We start from the raw sequence: 20,806 nt of genomic DNA, 5'->3' as shown, positions 1-20,806 counted from the left end.
CTTGGAGTGAACCTAAGGACTCGAGTCTGATAGGCACAAGGGGACACTTGGATGCCCTTTCAGGTCTCAAGGGACGCGCGCCGGACTCCCGACGTGGGCCAAACGGGAGGACGCAGCCCTCTCCAGCGGCGACTCGCGCCCATCTGGGACCCGGCGGCCGCTCCGTCCGTTCCTCCACTCCTGCTATCTTGCCGGAGGCGGTCACGTGCAGACGACAGCGGAGAGCTTCGCCCCGGCCCAGACACCAGGACCCACCCGGGGACGCCACTAGGTTTTCTAGGCTCGGTCCACAGCCCGAGGTGAGAGGCAGGGGACCTTCCCTCGTGGGTTTGAGTAGCGACAGGGTGGGCGCTGGATCTCTGGGGTAGCATCTCTTCGTCAGGACCCGTCCGCGCGGGGCCGCAGCGCTGTCGGGGGCCGGAGGCGTTGCCGCGTGCCCTGAGCCACAGCCTTGGGGGTGTCCGCGTCAAGTTGTGGGCTGGTGGCACGAGGGGCGGGGTTGGCTGGTGGGGCTGGACCCCCAGCACCTCAGTCCACGGAGGGCTCCGCATCCCACGCGGCCGGTGCTGGGCGAAATGACTAACGGGCATCTTCGAAGAGGCCGGGTTGGGGGGCACCACGCGCGCGCGGCGCGAGGGGCGCGGGCTGCCGGGAGGAGCGCGGATGGGGGGGGGCGCGGGCGCATGCGCCCTGCACCCGTGCCATATTGGAATGAGTCGGAGCGCGGAGCGCCGCTGCCGCCGCCTCCGCCGGAGCGCGGGTGGAGGGGGGCGGGGAGAGCTGCCGGCCGCCCCGCTCCGCCGAGCCCAGCAGGAAGGAGGGCGCGAGCGGGCGAGCGCGGGCGGCGTGAGCGGAAAAAGCGCCCTTGCTGGGGAACGAGAAGAAGGAAAGAAAGAAAGAAAACGAGCGCGAGAGGGGAAAAGGGAGCGATTGAGGAGCGCGCGCGCGAAAACTCCCGGCAGGTAAAAAAGCGGGGCTGCCGGCTGGGCCTTCCCGCGCGGCGGCCTGAAGGGGCGGCGGCGGCGCTGGGGCGGAGGACTGCGCAGCAACCCCCCTCGACGCGGCGGCGCAACTTTGCCAACGAAACCGCCGGGAGCCAAAGGGCGCGCGGGCTGAGGCGCCAACGGGCGGCAGCGGCACATTGGGGGCGGGGGCGGTCGGGGGGAGCGCGGCGCCCGCGCGCGGCCTCGCGCGCCCCCGCGGCCCCGCGCGCCGGCCACCCGGGCTACAGGAGCGCGCCTGGGCTCCTCGCTGCAGCGGGGAGCTGCGGCTGTGGCCCGCAGCTGCGGGCGGACACCTTGGACGCGCGGCAACCCCTGGGTGTGAAAGGAAAGTGGCCGGGCGGCGGCACCGGCGAGCGCCCAAGTTCCCGGCGCGCTGGGCCCGCCGCACGCCCCTCCCCGCTCGTCCCGCGCTCCCGCCCTTCGAGCCCCCGCGGACCCGCCCCCCGGGCTCGCTCTGGGGCCGGGGCGCGAACCCGCAGCAGAGGCCGGGGGCGCGCCGGTCCGAACTTCTGAGGGCCGAGGTGGCCGCTGCGCGGTGGCGGAGCGTCTGGAGGCCGCCGCTACCGGTTGCTTCGGGCCGGCGTGGTGGAGTGAGCCGGGCCCTCCCGGGGCCGCCCTCGAGCGGACAGTGGGCTCGCCGGACCCTGGGCCCCAGTCTGCCACTCTGGAGCCCGGGACCATTTCGATTTCTGTTCTTGAAGTCACGTTTTGGAGACTGAAAAGGAGGCAGTGGAGAGGCGAGCAGAGTGTCCCGAGAAGCAAGGCCTGCTCTGTAGGGAGCAGAAACGCCTTCTGAGAACATAAATAAATTCCCGCGGAAAGGATGTACGTTATGTTAAGTTTTTCACAAGATGTCAGCTCTTCACTGGGGTGTAAAACTAAACCGTGAGGCACAGGTCACTTACAGGTCTCGTAAGGTGCTAGGAGTGGAGTAGGACGCTACTATCAGAGATGGTTTTTATTTAGTGGGGGTTATTCCCCAGGGCGGGGGGCACTCAAGGCAGTGCTGATGAACGGCCCCAAACCAGGTTTCTTGTGCCCTATTTAGCAGTGATGTAGTTTGAGAACCAAGTAACCATCAAAGAGATTTGAAAGGAAATGAGATGGATTTTGTCAATCCCTGCATTGCCTTCTTGAACTGCTTTTTATGGTGTCATACTTTATTGCATTGGTAGAAAAATGTCTGAAAATGATTGTCCACTTGCCAACTGTCTTGAGAGACAGAAGATGAGTGCGTGTCTGTGTGTGTACTTTGGGGCCTGTTGGCGGTGTTTTGAGGGATGTGTTCAGTCCTCTAGGCCACAGGTGGATTCATAGTTCAGATTTGTTTACAGTGTCAGAAAAGTAACGGCCAGGTGGAAACGGGAGTGGCTCAAGATCAGGAAAGGGTTCTGTTACTGCCGTTGTCATTGACTATAGCTGCCTTATCTTGGGTCGTGTCTTACCCTTTATAGATATTGTTTTCCTTATATGCAAAATGAGAGAGTCAATAGATATTTTTGTGTGTTTTTAATTGTAAAGCTTGGTGGAAAAAATTAGTATTTTAAAATGTTCTACATAAAAGTGCTCACTGTGCATCTTTATTAAAATACATTTGGAAAATACATCTTGATAGCTATATCTAGGATGATTTTATGTTACTTATTACCTGGACAAAGACATTTTAAAATGTATTTCAGTGTGTTTTTAACATTATTTACTTTTTTGAATTGAGGTCTAACTTACAGTAAGATCCTTAAGAGTACAGTGCACTGACTTTCCACATATGCGTGTGCCTGATAACAACACTCAGGTCAAGGTATAAAACATTTTCAGCCTCCCAAAGGGCTCCCTTTATATTTCCTCCCATTCAGTAAACCCTTCCTGCCTCCCCAAGGTGACCACCACTGATGAGTTTTGCTTCAAAACAGAACCCTTTGAGGGTGAAAGTGGGCAATAGTAATAATTAAGCTGAAGGAAAATACAGGTGTAAACCTGGAGTTATGGTCGTTTTGCCATGAACCTAAATGCTTTTATAACAGTTCTTGGGTTTTTACTATCTAGAATAACTAAAAATTCTGCTCTTGGAGACTTCTTAGGCAGAAGGTCACTTTTTATCAGGCTGTACTTGGCAGGTTTGGATCTGTGGTTCTTGGGAGTCCTTGGGATTACAGGCCCAGTATTAATGAATTCCCATTTTTGAAATGTAGGTATACTTGCAGACAGTAAATTTGAATCATAAATTTTTCCAGAAAGTCAGTTTAAGGTGTCAGTAGATGAATCAGCTCCTTAAAGTCAGGAATTTGCTGAGAAAATCGAATGAAAATTGATTATTTTTAAAGTTCCATAAATTATAGAATGTGGGTATAAAGCTTTTAACAACATTTTAAATGACAGCAATTAACTTGATTTATATATGCAGGGTATTTGGTCTATCAAATTGTTAAAACTCTAGCAATGAAAACAAAAACAAAAGGTAACTAAAAATTATGTCAGGTGTTTTTTTGGATTTGTTTTTAATTTCAATATGATAAAGATACCTTTTTGTATTAGACCTCTAGGAAGTTGCGTTTTTTTACACTCTCCACTAGAGCAAGTACTTCAACAATTTGTTTAACCTTCCCAAAAGCCATTTAATATATTTCTGTACCTTTTCTTATTTCTGTTTCTGAAGTGTAGGAGTTTGAAGTTTTAAGTGTGTTTTTTACCATTAGGACACCTGTGTAATAGAAAGTTGGGAGCAGTGTGAGGCCTGTGGTGGGGTTGAATGGGGCATAGTCCACAAAGTTCAAAGATTTGCTTTTGTGGAATAAGTCTGTTTTCTTGTGACTAAGTTAGCTAGCCAACTGGCTAACAGCTAAGCTGGATTTGGTCACTCTGCCCCAAGATTTATAGCATCATTAGCCAAGAGAGTAACTGATTATTGAGTTATTGGTTCTCACTTTTTTTTGAAGAATCTTTTTAGATTTCTTAGCTTTTGCATTATTAGATACTTAATTTAAAACTTATTAAAATTTAAAGAATGCAACTAAAAAGATGTACAATGAGAAACAGGAAATACATATAATAGAGAACTTTCTCATAGGGAAGATAATCAATAATATTGTAGTAATTATGTGTGGTGCCAGGTGGGTACTGGAAATATGGGGGGAACACATTGTAAAGTACGTGATTATCTAACCACTATACTGTACATCTGGAAATAATACAGAATAATATTGAATGTAACTCTAATTGAAAAACAGTATTTAAAATTCTTTCTTAAAAAAGAGAATTTTCTTTTTTGATATTTGTTTCCTTCTAGACTCTGAATTTTTTCTCTAAAAACACTTTGCCTATCCATAGTCTTCTTGCTTCTGTAAGCTACTTTTGCTTTCACAGTGGTAGCTAGATTAGGCTTAGCTATAGAATGATGGTGCAGAAGCAGATACTGCAGAAGACCATTATGTAGGCAGGTAATTTGAATGCTAAATATTTTTATATTAAACTTTTCCTACCTTATAATTTCCCAAAACTTTACCTTCTGGAATTATTTGGCAGTTAGCCAATATTTCAGAATACGTGAGAATAAAAGAACATGTAATCAGTAAATGGTACCTCTTTGTTATGGCAGGACATTTTTTCTGTTAGTAAATAGCATTGGTTATCTAACTGTGATGTTTTGTAATTAAAAAAATATTTCTCTTTATACATAATTGTTAAATTGGATGAAAATCTCTAGGGATTTTGGTTACCTGGGAGATTTTGAACCATTGGACTTCGGGGAGTGGGATTTTGATATGACTGTATGCTTTCTTCAAGTGGTACTAGCCTCATTGGAAAATGATTTAAAATAGAAAGGATGCGGTCAGGTTGTTGTAAGTTCATTTTTAAACTTTGCAAAAGTGGGAGAGAGGATAAGAACAAAGACAAATTATTAATAGAAGAGTTATGATTTCACTGCAGAAGGTTTTAACAAGTTTGTAAACCTTTGCCTATAACTCAGAGGCATCTGAAGATTTGTATATAATTATTTCTTAGTTTCTTTTATTCAAGAATGTATTTATAACCTTACTCAGCTTTCTTTATCTCTAGATGATCACTAAAGGACATAATTTAAAAACAAGAAATGTGGTCTGTATGTTGTGCTAAAAGATATTAAGTCCCCCTTGAACTTTGTGGTTTGATAATTAACTTCAGAGCCAAGCACTTGGCTGTGCAGGCAGAGACTGTAAGGTGGCATTTCTGACGTGGTGTACAGCGCTGCATGTAGGTTCCTTTTGAAGTTTTTGCTTAATTTAGAGAAAGGTTGGTTACTAGACCAATTGGGGGCAGATACGGCACTTGAGAATACCTGCTTGGTCTGGGAAAGTTGGTTCTGGATATTTGGAGAAAGTCTTAGATGAGAGATGGAAGGTAGTTTGTTGTCACTTGCAGGACAGTCATATTTGGAAGACAACATGAGGTGGGCTGAGAAGTTTAGCAGTTAGTAAAATACCTCAAAAGTTTTTCCCGTTAAACTGAAAGTGTCAATCAGTAGCCAACGATATTGTGATAAGTTTATGGGGCAACGGATGATAAATAAAATTAGTGGGGTGATCACATTGTAAGGTATAAAAATGTTGATTCACTATAGTGTGTACCTGAAACTACATAACCAATATAAGATTGTATACCAACTATACTTGAATAAAAAGAAATAAAAAAATAAAGTGTTTATTAACAAGTACTTTGATTTGAACTCTTAAGTTATTTTAACTCTGAACAGTTTTTTAAAAAATATTTTATTTTATTTATTTATGAGAGAAACATTGACAGGTTGCTCCTTGCAAGCCCCCAGCTGGGGACCTGGTCTACAGCCCAGGCATGTGCCCTGACTGAAAATTGAACCAGAGACTTGTCGGTTCGCTGGCTGATGCTCAATCCACCAAGTCACACCAGCCAGGGCCCGAATAATTAAAAAAAAAAAAAGTGTATGTAAGCAGCTGCTTAATAGATGCTGAATGGAAAGGCCACTGATTTTTCATTTCTTTTTACATTAATTTTTTACCCAGATTACCGTCCTTTCTTGTCTCTGAACTTTTGTTAGTGTTCTTTCTTATGAATCAGTTTCTATAAAAAATAAGTTTTCCTTGTTAAAAATAGTATATGGTAATTTGGAATCATAATGATAAGAAACCATTTTGGCTCACTGTTACTCATGTCATTATAAAATAACCTTGGAGTGATGAGGTGATGATAACATAGATGTACTTAACGTATCATCTGTCTAGAAGAGTAAACAACAGGGAAGTAAATTTTCATTATTTAAAAAATTTTTAAGTTCTTAAATTGTGGTAAAATATACAAAACATAAAATTTACCATTACAAAGTGTACAGTTCAGTGGCATTAGCACATTCACAAAGTTTTGCAATTCTCACCACTATTTATTTGTAGAACTTTTTTTATCTTCCCAAACTGAAAATTATACTTATTGATAATATTGGGCTGGCCAAAAAAGTTCATTTAGTTTTTCCTGTACGATGGGTCTAGCAGTCCTTAGTTGTCTTTAACTTCATTCAAGACAATTTTGTTAGCTTGTATTATGACAGCTGTCATATCATCATGCATTTAAAAACATTTATCAAAATTGGTGAATTTTTGTGCAGTCACTTTAATATTGAAGAAAATAGGCAACATTTTCAGTGTATTATGCTTTATTATTTCAAGAAAGGTAAAAACGCAAGTGAAATGCAGAAAAAAAAAGATTGTACAGTGTATGCAGAAGGTGCTGTGACTGATGGAATGCGTCAAAAGTGGTTTGTGAAATTTCTTGGTACTATTGACATTTTGGCCAAACAGTTCTTTGCTGTGGGGCTGTGTTATGCAATGGAAGATGTTTAGCAGCACCCCTGGCCTCTACCCACAGGAAGCCTATAGCTGGAGATAGCCAACGTTCTCAAAATAATCCAAATCAATAAAGTTATTGGTGAAAATGAAAAATGTATCTTTTATTTTACAGAAAAAACCATACAAGCTTTTGGCCAAGCCAACAACTCCCCGTTCCCCTCTCCCCTGAGCCCCTGGCAACTACTGTTCTACTTTCTGACTATGAAGTTGACTGCTCTGGCTACCTCTGGCCCAGTGCAAATACAGTATTTGTCCTTTTGTGAGTGGCTTATTTCATTTAGCATAACATCTTCACTGGTCATCCATATTGTAGCTTGTGTGCCAGAATTTCTTTCGGAGGAAATGCATTAAAAAAAAAAAATTCCATAGCTGGTAAAATAAGGGTCACAGAACCCTGCACACTAGGAGTTCACCTCCCTTGGAAGAGCTCGATAGGTGTCAAGTCGAGCTGTGAGGACCAGGTTACCCTTTCCTCAGATGTGGTTCTGACACAGTCATTGGGACAAAAGAGAGGAAAGCAAAAGATGACAACAGTGTGGAAGACAGGGAAAGTATAACAGCAAAGGTTGCAACAGTCTAAGACCTCATCTGGATAGGGATAGAGAGCCTTGTGGGTCTTAGCGTACCATCCATCTTATTGTGTAATCACTGATGGTCACAGTGTTGGCCTGAGTCAAAGCATTCTATCCAGAACAGTTAACCAAAAAAGTTTGTGTGTTCAAAGTTGTAAATAAGCCTTCAGCTATCTGAGAGATATGATTATTCAGTGACAAATTCCCCAGCTGTTCCAGTTAGTAGAAGTTTTGCCTTATTTCACTGTCATTTCTGTATTAATGGAAAACTAGTGAGTATTTGAAGAGGCTCAATAACCTACAAAATAATGATAAATGTATAATTAATGCTTTATGTTTTAGATTTATTATATTACTTTAACTCTGTATTTGTGAAATACAGATATCTAGTCATAGGTGGAGAGAAAGCAGATTGACAAAATTAAGGATAACGAGTAGAGCAGTTCATCACTTTGAGAATGGCTGAAGAGGTGGAAGTTTTTTTCCTTTATTTTTGTTTTCTTTCATTTCTAATACCTGTATTAGCATGGTAAACATAGAATGGGTTTGTTGAATCTGTATGTTGGTGAGGGGGCGGGGAGGCAGACACCTTAGAGCACCTCTTGATCACCCCCTCCCACTTCCTTCTTGACAAGGGTAATTTTGACCATCTTGAAACCCTTAAGGAAGTGACAGTGTCACGAAGCCTGATTTTGTGTGTGTGTGTGTGCGCGCACCTTAAATTACTACTTGGTTCTTAAGAAAGTCTGAGTGGGTAGTTGTTTCCTAGAGTTAGTAAGTTTTTCTGAAAATATGTTAGGCAAGATACTGTCCCCAGGGTATTAGTGTGCACCTTTTTTACACCATTCTATCCTTATTGTATACTGTCATATGCCTGAATTGGTAGTTAAATATTTTGAAAAATCTAGTTTGTGTACCAGAGACAGTTTGTTAACCTGTAAAATATGAAATGGAGTTTCTAAGTAAGTTGTTAAAAGAGACATCCTTTCCTTTTTAAAAAAATAGGTAGGTGTTCTTTCCAGTAATATGCTTTCCTTTTGGTTAGTTTTTATTATTGAGCAAAATGGGCAGAAGTAGGTGGGCTAGAAGCTAAAGCTAGAAATTTGAAAAACTTTGGGTATTTTGTTGTTATGGCCATTTATGATACCTGAACCTCTTGACCTCTTAATGTAATTATTATTTATTATTTTTGTTTTGTTTTTCTTTTTGGTTTTTCAGACCTCAGTCATGAGTTACATTAGCATTTAAAATATACATAGTTTTCATTGTTAATACAAGTAAGACTGTATACAATTTGGGAAATAAAGTTACATCTACCAGTAGTCTTACCTGCACCTTGTTTTCCTTAAGTGTGCATAGTGGCTTCTGGGTGAACTGAGGGAAGCTTTAAATGACTGTGTTGCCAGACACCTGTAGTGGCTGTGAGAAGGGAAACAGGGTTGGGTGGACTCTTCTGGCCTCCCCTTTTTTTAACTTTAACTGAAAGGAGCTCTTTCCAGAACAGCTCTACCAGTGAATCTTAGGTTTTGGTGCTATATTTTTCCACAGCTTCCTGGAGGGGCTTCCCTACTCTTCATGTCTCATTTTTTTTTCTTTATTTTTTTGATAAGTTTTTTTTTTTTAAAGATTTTATTTATTTTTAGAGAGAGGGGAAGGGAAGGAGGAAGAGAGGGAGAGAAACATTGATGTGTGGTTGCCTTTCTCATGCCCCCTACTGGGGACCTGGCCTGCAACCCAGGCATGTGCCCTGACTGGGAATTGAACCCGCAAACCCTTGGTTTGCAGGCCGGCACTCAACCCACTGAACCACACCAGTCAGAGCCCTGTCTCACCTTTGACTTCCTTGTGACCTCTTTTTTCTCTCAGAGTTTCAATGCCTTTGGCCCTAGACCCATTGCCTAATCTTCTATTTGTTTCCTGGCCAGTTCCCTTTGCTCTGGCCCCCTTGCCTTTCTGAGGCCTCTGCTCTGTAGAATACCACCCCTAACCAGTCCAGCCTATGCCCTTTCTGCTCCTGGATACAGATTACCCAACTTTAGGGTCTCTTCCTGAATTGGTCCTCAATTGCTCCACATGGTCATTCTTGGGGCAGACCCTTTCTTTTTGCTTTTGGTGACCTTTTCAAACCCTCCCTTGTTTCTCTCTTTACATCTCTTGGTGAATTTATCCACATTTAGACTTCACCTGGCTCTACTGCTGTCCTACACCTTTCTGCTGAGCTTCATATGCATATGTTCTCTGCTGTCTGGATGCTCCACTGGCCCAAACAAAATCCCTCATTCTACCCTAAAGTTGCTATTCCTGTAGGAGGCCTGTCTCCCTGGGTCTCTTTCTTTACATTCCTCCTCAGTGATTGTGTTTGTTTTGTCCCCTGGCAACTTCCCTGTGGAACTCGGACTCTGTGCAGTTCTGACTCCTTGACTTTCAAATATCTTTTAAAGCTATGCAACCCTTTGTTCAAATGAAGTCTTTCTAGGAAGCCCAAAGTAAATAAAACTAGAGTTCTGGTGGAAGGCGAGTGAAGGACCTGTTCTGCCAGGTAGCCACCTTGGACTAGAGCCTTTCTCTTGAATTCTGTAAATGGGGCTCCCTGGAGTTGCTGTCTGCAATGCCCTGCGGGCATTCTGCATGTTTGAAAACTGGTGTCTGTTCTGCACCCCACCTCTTTTCCATTGGTTTTCTTTGGAAATTTTTATTTTTAGTGTGACTGATAAACATAAAATCAGTGCCAGTGATGAATCTTGCCAAGGAAAAGGAAAGCCACTTTGGAAAGTGAAACTAGATATTAAAAAGAGCCAGTTCTATTAAATGTTTCAAAAGTGCTGAGGTGTTCCTTTCAAAATTGATGTGTCTCTTTGTTGACTTTTTCTTTAATGCTGCATTTCCACAACATGAACATTTATTTTGTTCATTTACCAGTATAGCAGGTGAATTCAACACCTGATATAACTAAAACGAAATCTATATATATAGCTGTGAAAAAAGAAAAAAAAGAAACCTTGTTTGGTTGCCTTCCATTGTTCTCCATCTTTCCTCTTCAGTCTACCCAACACGCTGGGACCAGATAGATTTTTCTAAACAAACTTGATTTTATTACATTAAAAAAATCCCACAACCACCAGGGTAAAGTCCAAACTTCTCAGGAGGACACAGAGAATGCTTGAAGAGCTTCTCCCCAGTGACTGCACAGCTTACCTCCCTCCTACATGTGCTGTCACGCCAGCCATGTCGAGACCACAGTCTTCTGTAGGTCCTTTCCTGTGGGTGTCCCTATGCCTCGAATGTCCTCCCGCTAACACAGCACTCCCAGAGATGTCAATCTCGCATGCACCCCTTTCATGCTTTTTTCCATATTTGATTACAATTATTTTAATCTTTTATTTTTTTAAATTTATTTTTTTTTTGTTCAAACACATTTATCTCCATTTTCCCGCCACCACATTCCCCTGACCCACCCAACCCCACCTCCCACCCTCAATCCTTCCCCACTTTGGTTTTGTCAATGGGTCCTTCATACATGTTCATTGACTTATCCCTTCCCCTTTTCCCCATTACCCCCCTTCCTTCTCTGCTCTGGTTACTGTTTGTTGTTTTTTTCCCAGTTATGTTAATCTTTTAAAAATCTGACTTTTTAACCTAAATTTTATAAAGTATTTTAAAAATAAAAATAGTGATTATACAATGGAATACTACTCAGCCATAAAAAAGAACAAGCTCTCTCCCTTTGCAAGAGCATGGATGGACCTGGACAGTGCTATGCTTAGTGAAGTGAAACCAGTCACCAAAAGACAAGTGCCCTATGATTTCAGTCATGTGTGGAATCTAATGAACAAAATGAACTAACAAACAAAAGAGTGGCAGACTGATAGAGAGCAGGCTGACAGCTGTGGCAGAGTGGCTCGGTGAGGAGGGTGGAGGGATTGAACTTTTGCTCAAAAAAGAGAAAAAAAACTCAGGACATGGACAACAGTATGGTGATAGCTGAGGTTTGGGGGTGTGAAGGGAGGTGGAGGAGAGTATGGGGAAGATAAATGGTGATGGATGGAGACCAGGCTTAGGCCAGTGGACACGTAATATGGTGAAGAAATGTTGTGTTGTAGAATTGTGCACCTGAAACCTGTATAATTTTCTTAACCACTGTCAACCCAATGAATTCAATAAAAAGGAAAAAATAATGAAATACAAGTAATAATAAATTTAGTCAGCTTAGATAATGAATTTTTTGACTCTGACACCAGAAAACAAAAGCAACAAAAGCAAAAATAAACAAGTAGGACTATATCACAATAATGGCATTGTGATTATGTAGGAGAATGCTCTTATTTTTGGGAGATGCAGTTTGAAGAGTTTTAAGGTGAGATATCATGATGGCTTCAACACTTTCAAATGGCTCATAAAATATATACAGGGGTGGGCAAAAGTAGGTTTATAGTTGTGAGTAAGCAAAAGTTTATTCTTGTATTATTAGTTATGTATTTGTATTACACTGTAAACCTACTTTTGCCCACAGCTGTATATATGTATGCACACGTATAGAAAGATAAAGCAAATAAGGAAAATTTTAATAATTTTGATTCTGGTGGAGAGTATTTGGACTATTTAAAAAGTCTTTGCTTGAAGTTTTGATAGTTTGATACGTTTTGAAGTTTTGATATGTTTGAGGTTCTAACCCCAGCTCACAGTGGGTAACACACCTGAATAGAGTCACAGACCAACTTTTTTGTTTGTTTGATTGTTTTCCTTCTGGAAAGGTTTATTCCAGGCATACGCAGCTAATTTTAGAACTTACCTTTACTTCTTTTTATGAAATTCAAGAAGATAGAGATTCTTAGAAATAAAAAAAAACCCAACGAAAGGACAAATTTATTTTTTCTTAATCCCTTTCCCTTTTTTATCCAGCCCTGCAATACCCCTCCCCTGTGACACCCATCAGTCTGTGCCCTGTCTGTGAGACAGACCAGTTTGTTAAAGTGACATGTAGGCTTTTGTCTTTCAGTGTAGTAGGAAGACCAAATAACTGAAGTTCTTAATAAGCCTTATTTAATCAATACTTGTGAAGTTGCATTTGGAAATTTTATATGTTAACCCTCTCTTTCCCCCATTCCATCTTAATAATCTTATATAAATACTTTAAAAGAATCTTTGGTAGCTCCTAAATTTTCTTGTTTCCTACCAGTGGTATGGGCGTTATGCTTAGAGGAATGCACTAAGGAAATCCCTGCCTGTCAGGTCTTCTGTGAAGTCTTCCCTCCTGGGCTCCCCCAGGTTGGATTAACTACCCTTTGCCCTGGGTGCTCACATTATTCTACATATTCTACTCTTATAAATATTACAGCTGTAATAATTTGTTCAGCGTTTCTCGTCTCTACCAGCCTGTGAGCTCAAGGTCAGAAACCCTGTTTTATTCCTCCTCAGTACTTCATACATAACTTCTTAGAGAACAGACTGTAGATAAATGAACGCACAGAAGCAGTACTGCAGCACCACTATTTATAACATTATTTCCACTTAAAAATGTGTTGTAAGCGAGAAACTATCAAGTTTAATCAGATCCCATCTTGCTACTCCCTGGCTTAAAGCCTGCGAATAGCTTTCCATAGTAATTATAAAATGCAAACTTCTTATGTGGCCTGTAATGCTCTTTGTGATTTGTTCCCTGCCCACCTCACTTTTCTGCCTGCTCTTCTGCAGTCCAGCCATATGTTTTTTCTGTCCCTTCAAGTACACTGTTTGTAATCCCTATTCCCTTTCATGACAGAGGGTTCAGCTCAATGATGACATATTCTCACCTCTATTCCTGAGCCACTCCTTTCTCATTACTGTTTGGTTTTCTTCATGGCACTTATCACTGTATGAGATTATCTTACTTTTAGTTCATTTTAATATTCTAATTTTCAAATTTTAATTTATTATACAATGCTTTTAAGCCATGCTGTAGAAAATATTAAAATATATTCCAAGGATGTTTTTCCTTATTGTTCCTTGTGGGAAAATTAGATGGTGCATGAGTGTATTATTTCTTGTGTTTACTGTTGTAAACTCCATGAAGACAGGAACTGAATTGTGTCTTTTAATCAGCATGGCATCCCTGGTACTGAAGATATAGTGTGGCAGATACATGTATGTTAAATGGAGGTATGAATAAACAACCAATTTGTAAGTGATCTGAGAAATATTTTTTTCTAACTCCAGAGGTTTTTGTACAGTGTCATAGTTTAGTTATGAGTGTTCAGAAATTTTTTTATTAGGAATCAGTATTTTGTTATATTTTGCTGCATGGAATGCCTGTTTTAATTAATATTTATGTTAGCAAAATTCCTTTCCGCAAATTAATATTCTATTCATGTTTATAACATCATTTTTTCTAAGATAACTGCCTACCTTTAAGATCTTTGACAAATACATTTCCATTAGTAAAAATCAGATTGAAGGGCATAGTCATTTGCTTTACTTTTCACAGTAGTAGTTAGACAGGGGCAATCAGCAGTCTGGTTCTGTGCGGGCTGGGAGTGGGCAACTTCAATTCCTTTGCCCTGGTGTGATGGATGATAGCCTGTTATTCATAGGTGTATGAGCTCCAGGTTGAGCTTCAGAATCAAATCCAGTGGGTCCAATGTTATTGAATCAGTGCAGTTACCATGGTGGTAGCACTGATGATGGTTGTACCTGGATGAGGACCTGGCTGTCCCTTGAGACCAGGGGAGGCATCTACAGAGGTAGAAGAGAGTTGGATAGGCTTAGGCTGTGCCTGCAGTCTCCACCGCCCCCATACCCCAGCCCGTCCTGCTCAGAAGTGGGAAAGTTTTATAAATTTTGAAGCTGGAGGGTGGGGAAACCCTCTAGTTTTTTACTGAACTGATTTTTAGCTGTGGAGAGCCTAGGAAATTTGAACTCTTCAGTAATTCTAAAGTTCTTTGTTAGTTTAAAAAGAAAAAGATATATAAAATTGTTCAGAATATGATTAGCATGTAATATTAACATGATATGTAATTGAACTTTAGTTGAGGACTTAATATATTTAGTTCATTTTAAAAGAGTTCATTTATTTATTTTTAGAGAGAGGGGAAGACAGGGAGAAAGAGAAGGAAAGAAACATCAATGTGCAAGAGAAGCATCGATTGGTTGCCCCTTGCATGCCCCCAACCAGGGCCCTAGCCCGAAACCCAGGTATGTGCCCTGATGGGGAATCTAACCATCGACCTTTAGGTTTGCTGGACAACAACCAACCCTCTGAGCCACACCTATGTTCAGATCTTTTAAACTTTGGTTACAGCAGAGCAAAACACTTTAAGGGATTTTTTGCGTCTTGGTTTGAGAGGCCGGTGTAACTTTCACCATTTCGGCAAGAAGGAAAGTCACTGTGTTTTAGAATGGCCCTCTCCAAATCCTCCCACCTGTCCATCCACAGCGTTTCACTGAATTCAGATTTTGCCACAGATAATTTAGAGATAGTTAAGAAAGATGAGATTGCTTTTAATAGGCATCACATTTTCTTCTTTTGCTTTATCATGATCACAGACTTAGTACTCCTGTAAAAATTTTTTTAAACACGGATACATGTACATAATAAAATATTTCTTGAATTATGAAAAAGAGTGTATTCCTTTACTGAGACCTTCAGGCCCACAGTCTGTAGGCCATTGTTATTCCTAAGGGTTTCTTTTTTTTGTATTTTTCCAGAAAAATCCTATTTGTCTAAAAACATTTCTCCACCCACTTATTTTTTAAGTCCTTGCCCAAATACATGTTCGTTGATTTTAGAGAGAGGGCAGAGGAAGGGGAGAGGAGGAGAGGAACATCTGTGTGAGAGAGAAACATCAATCAGTTGCCTCCTGCATTCACCTCAGCCCAGGACTGAACATGCAGTCTAGCCATGTACCCTGACCAGGAATTGAACCTGTCAGCTTTTAGTTTACGGAATGATGCTCCAGCCAACTGAGCCACACTGACCAGGGCTCCCCCACCCACTTAAAAGAAATTAATTGGTATTGCTCTTTTCATTTAAAATATCTTGGATATTTCCAGGTACAGATAGATCAGCCTCATTCTTTTAATGGTTACGGGGCGGGGGTGGGAGGGGGTGTGTGTGTGTGTGTGTGTGTGTGTGTGTGTGTGTGTGTGTGTGTGTGTGTGTCAAAATTTATTCACTTGGTTTTCTGGTTCCCTGTTTGTGTGTGTGTGTGTGTCAAAATTTATTCGCTTGGTTTTCTGGTTCCCTGTTAGTATATGTTCTGGGTTATTTCCAGTTTTGTTTTTTTTTTTAATTTTTCATGCTAAAAACAGTATTATGGACTGAATTCACTTTGATTAAAACAAGCTTTCTAATACTTAAACTGGGTTTTTTTTTGGAGTTGGTATATTTGTAAAGGTACATAGTTCTGCAACCACTTCCTGCCCCACAAATGCAGTAGAGAAAGGAACTGGGTGTAGTAGAGAAGGGGAGTTGGAGGTGAAGTCATGCAGACACCTTCCAAACTGTCCCTGCCATTCTTTCCCTGTCCCTTGTCACAGAAGAGGTGGTGGAGGCAGAATCTCTAGCCAAGGCTTGGTAAACTGAAGTATGTGAAAATGTCTATAGATTCTTGAGATGTGACCACACCTTTAAAGCCCAGTGTGCGAGAGCATGCTGCTTGTTATATATTTAGATAATGTTTTATTTATATAGTATTTTGGTTTTGAGAAATTTGCAGCAGCATGGATTGGCTAACAAATCATATCAATTTCTAGAAAATTTTCTGTATTTTTTCATTAATTGGCAGAAATACAGCTAAGTTTTAAAAAATAGTTGATTTTTATCTGAGCTACTTGGTAAGGAATTTTTAACATGACACTCTGGTTTCAGTGCAGTATTTCTGAGGACATTGAATTTGGAATCTTGAGGTGTTCTGTAGTTGAACCCTGCAGTGCTATATATCTCGGTAATCTAAGTTCTAATTATTAGCCTTTATTGGAAGAACTTCAGAATACTTCTCAGAGCATGTATTCCTACCTCTATCAGGAATAGTGTACTGCCATTGCTTGTAAAATGCTTCCCTTGAAAAATGTGTAATGATTGCCCTGGCTGGTGTGGCTTCGTGGATTGAGCGCTGGCCTGTGGACTGAAAATTGGCCAGTTTGATTCCCAGTCAGGCCACAGGCTTGAGTTGCTGACCAGGTCCCCAGTTGCGGGTGTGTGAGAGGCAACTGATTTGTTTTTTTCCCTCTCTTTCTCCCTCCTTTCCCCGCTCTCTAAAAAAAATAAAGTCTTTTAAAAAAATTTAAAAAATGTATAATGATTGATGTAGTGTGTTCCTTCGTGTGTGTGTACGTATGTCCTAACCCATGACTGTTGTTGCTTGTTCTAAGGGCTGCATGCCGAGCCAGTGGCAGGTAGTCTGTGAGCACTGGTGCACTTTCCTGCAGAGGTTCTCAGCCACTGTCAGCCACTGAATGCTCTACTGGGCTTTCCTGAGTCAAGTGTGTTTGCTCTGCAGTAGCCTTCTTTCTGCCCTTTATTTTATGTTCTAGTGAGTAGCTTTGACCCACAAAAACAAAAAAGGATGCAACTTCTTGAATTGGACTTGTGGCAAAGAAGTGATGTCACATTGTAAGTCAAAAAGCAAGTTTTATGGCTCTGGATTGGTAATGTGTCTTCAAGAAGTGATCTGAGAAAAACAAGTACAGTAATCCCCCCTTATCTGCGCTTTTGCTTTCCACCATTTCAGTTACCCTTTGTCAACCATGGTCTGAAAATATTAAATGGAAAATTCCAGAAATAATTTATAAGTTTTAAATTGTGTGCTGCGCTGAGTAGCAGGATGAAGTCTTGCGCCATCTCACTCTCCTGCCTGGGAAGTGATTCCTCTCTTTGTCCAGGATAACCACTCTGTATTTGCTACCTGCCTAATAATCCCTTAGTAGCTTTCTCTGTTATCAGATCAACTGTTAAGAGTATTACAGTGCTTGTGTTCAGGTAACCCTTATTTTGGCCCCCCAGATAACCCTTAATGTTCAAGTATCCCTTAATAATGGCACCAAAGTGCACAAGTAGTGATGTGGCTATTTGGATATGCCAAAGAGGAGCTGTTAAGTGTGTCCTTTAAGTGAAAAATTATGTATGTATAGGTAAAAACATAGTGTATATGGAATTCAGCACTGTCTGCAGTTTCAGGCATTCATTAGGGGTCTTAGAATGTATCCCCTGGTCTATAAAGTGGTACTACTGTATTGAAATCAGCACACAATCAGGGTTAGTCAAGTTCTTTGTATTGTGAAAGGCTTTGTAAATAACAGGACAGCCTGATAAGTTAGACCATCCAAAGTCTAAAGAACAGGTGGAAGAAACAATATCTTGAAGGCATGTTTTAATCAGGATTTGAAGAAGACTGAAGAGCAAGCAAATTGCCTATGGATAACGCCTAATAAGTTTGCACAGGAACTCTGCTTTCATGCCCTCTTAGATTCCTTCATTCATTCTTACTGAAAAAGGCACTCCCAATTGGCTAACGTGCACATTAGGGCTCAGCAGAAGTATTGGCCTCAAGGTAGATGGTAGACATTGAATTTCCTTCTCACGTGAAAATGACAGTACCCCTCCCAGGAGGTACCATGATCTGATACTATAGAAATTCATTTAGCAAATGCTAAATAGGTGTGAAGTGAAACAGTGGTGCCAGGGGTTTAGGGAATGCAAAGTTGCATAAGTTCTCTACCCTGGAGAAGCTTATAGTACTGGGATAAGATATGATAAAGAATAGTTGTTTGAAAAGGTACATAGTATCTAATGTGGAAGATATTTTGCAATTGGTGTGGGAAGGGGCTTACATTTTTGTAGGGTAGTGTTTTGAGAAATAATTTTTGTGGGAGTGAGTGATATGTGAATACTTATTCATATATTGTTAGTGTAAGAATTTCTAATAAGCTAAAATGTTTGTTTTTAATGCAGAAAAGGCTCAGTGTAAAATAAAAAACCCTGAACTTTTCCTTTTCAAATCCCTTTCCAAGCCTTTATCTTTAATGCTGCTTTCTTCTAAAGCTACTTTGGTGAGGTTCCTGCCAACTCTTCCTCTATGAGAGTGGTAGAGGAAGCAGAGAACCAGCTACAGATCGCTGGGCTGTTGTATCTGGAATTGTAGGCAGGCCCACAGGGACCCCTGGAACTGGAGTAAGCGGCAGTCAGAATGTGGGGACGGAGGGGAAACTGTTAACTTGTGGCTATGAGCTTGCAGCCTGGCAAGAATTACAGTATATACTAAATGGGCCCCAACTTTTTACTTCACATTATCCGCTCAGCTTCCCTATTTGCTCTTTAATTGCCAAGGGAGGTTATTATGCTGAGTGCTTATTATATGTGAGTCATTTGCTGTCTTGATTCATGGTTCTGTGTTTTTGTGAATCTTCCCTTTCCAAACAGATTAACCTTGAACTTTTTTTTTTACTATAAATTTTTAAAATAAGCTAGTTTTGGTAGAGTGGTAGAAAGGAACCAGAAAATTGAGTTCAGGTTAGCCTACTGGAGAATTTTGGTGGGGTAGGAGGGTTTAGAAGAAAGGAAGTACCCTTTATTACAGCTTATTACTTCCTGTTTATGCTTTAATTTGTAGTTTGAGATGTAAATATTACCTTAGCAATTTGCTTATTAATGTAATGATCTATATAGTGTTAATAGGCAGAAAGTTATTTCTCTTTAAGTAGTTTTAAATTTTACACTTCCTCAAAAATGATTAATTGCATTTGGGGGTAGAACTTCTTCTAAAGGACTGCACACACATCAGTTTTGCAGCCATCCACTAAGGCAGCAGTCTTAGCTCTTTGGAACACAGCCTAATACCTTGAATAAGCAGGGTTTCCAGGTGCTGGCAATAGTTGTTATAGAGTTCCTATACCAAAATTGATGGTTTTCCCCCCTCCTTTGGTTCTTATCCAGTTTACCTTTCATATATGTATGATTCTTAACTACAGTATTTTCAAACCTTCTGTTAATCAGGAACCATCAGCTGGGAGAAAGATGAGTATAGCAAAGCCCAGCATTACATCTGGGCTAGATATAAGGAATCTTTAAGGAGGAAACTTTAAACTGTGTTCAGGACTCTTGGTCGTGCCCTGGACGGATTGCTCAGTTGCTTAGAGCATCATTCCGTGCACCAAAGCATTGCAGGTTCTATCCTGGGTGAGGGCACATATCTAGCTTGTGAGTTTAATCCCTGGTCGGGACGCATTCTGGAGGCAACTGATTGATGTTTCTGTCACATCGATGTCTGTCTGTCTCTCTGTCTCTGGAGTTGGTGAACATATCCTCAGGTGAGGATTAAAAAAATAAAGACTCTTGGTCTTAAGGAGATAAGGAAGTAAAACTATATTTTAGAAATATTTCCATCAGCTGTTAAAATGTTTTGATGCTTGAAAGGGGATAGCTTTATTACCTTGGTTCAAAAATGAAGGTAATAGGACTTCCAGATTTTCTAGTTCTAAAATTCTTGATTATTCTCTAGAAAATTTATATGACTTTCCTGTTAAAAATAGAATTTGAGAATAAATCAAGATGGCAGAGGAGTGAGTGGAAGTCACACTGACCTCCTCTCAGGACCAATCTGGAATTACAACTAAATTGGGGAGAAATCACCTGGAACAAACAACTCAACAATAGTGAGAGAGGAGCCTTATAACCTCGGACAGACAGAAGAATCAGCTTTAGCACAACCCAACTAGTAAGGAGTACAGTAGACTTGAGAAGGCAGGTGGGGCACACACAGGCAGCAGCACCAGAAGGATATTGAAATGGCCAATTGGATCCCCCTGAGAAGAGCAGGTTCTAAACCATAAGCGGGGATCTCCAGCCTACACCACCAGAGCCCAAAAAGTACACAGATAACAGACAGCTGCAAAAAGCAACAGGGTTGCTCTCTGTCACAGATGGGCTGCTAGAAATGCAAAGAGCCTTTTAAAGGGCCAACGCATAAATTTTTATTTGAAGTCACTTACCCTGATCTCCAGCAAAGGTGGGGGCAGAGTGGGCTCAAAACACCTGAGGAGAGACTGGGGAAGGAGGCTTTGGGGAGAGAACTGAGAGAGTAGCCAGGGGGATCCTGGCGCTGACTCCTCCCCCATGCAGCAGCAGCCATCTTGCTCAGGCATACCACTCCCCTGAATGGTGGCAGCATGAGAGGACCCAAAATTCCCCCACCCCCTACCCAGGAGGGACTCGGCCGTGGCCCGGTGGTTCTAAGGCCTGACTGCTGAGTGCAGAGTGGCAGCCACAGATAGTAGATCCTTAGGTGAGGGGGGTGCAGAGTGGTCGAGACACTTGAGGAGAGACTGGAGACAGAGGCTTTGGGGAGAGAACTGAGAGACTAGGTGGCAGGATCCAGGTGCTGACTCCTCCCCCATATGGCAGCAGCCATCA

The 20,806-nt window shown here is 41.6% G+C and overlaps 1 protein-coding gene across 1 annotated transcript in view; it reads left to right on the top strand.

The window, feature by feature from the left end:
• Positions 1–736: 736 nt before the first annotated feature.
• The window catches only part of SFMBT1 (Scm like with four mbt domains 1), a 123,374-nt gene continuing 103,304 nt past the window's right edge, over positions 737–20,806 (top strand). The window contains exon 1 of the mRNA XM_054595844.1: positions 737–962. The gene's annotated coding sequence lies outside the window, so the exon portion shown is untranslated. The remainder of the gene's footprint in view (positions 963–20,806) is intronic.

The sequence above is a fragment of the Pteronotus mesoamericanus genome, unplaced genomic scaffold (assembly GCF_021234165.1).
Source record: "Pteronotus mesoamericanus isolate MK-2021 breed Mesoamerican mustached bat unplaced genomic scaffold, CSHL_Meso_final scaffold_54, whole genome shotgun sequence".
NCBI lineage: Eukaryota > Metazoa > Chordata > Mammalia > Chiroptera > Mormoopidae > Pteronotus > Pteronotus mesoamericanus.
Note: the sequence above shows the minus strand (reverse complement) of the source record. Positions and strands in the feature narration are given on the sequence as shown.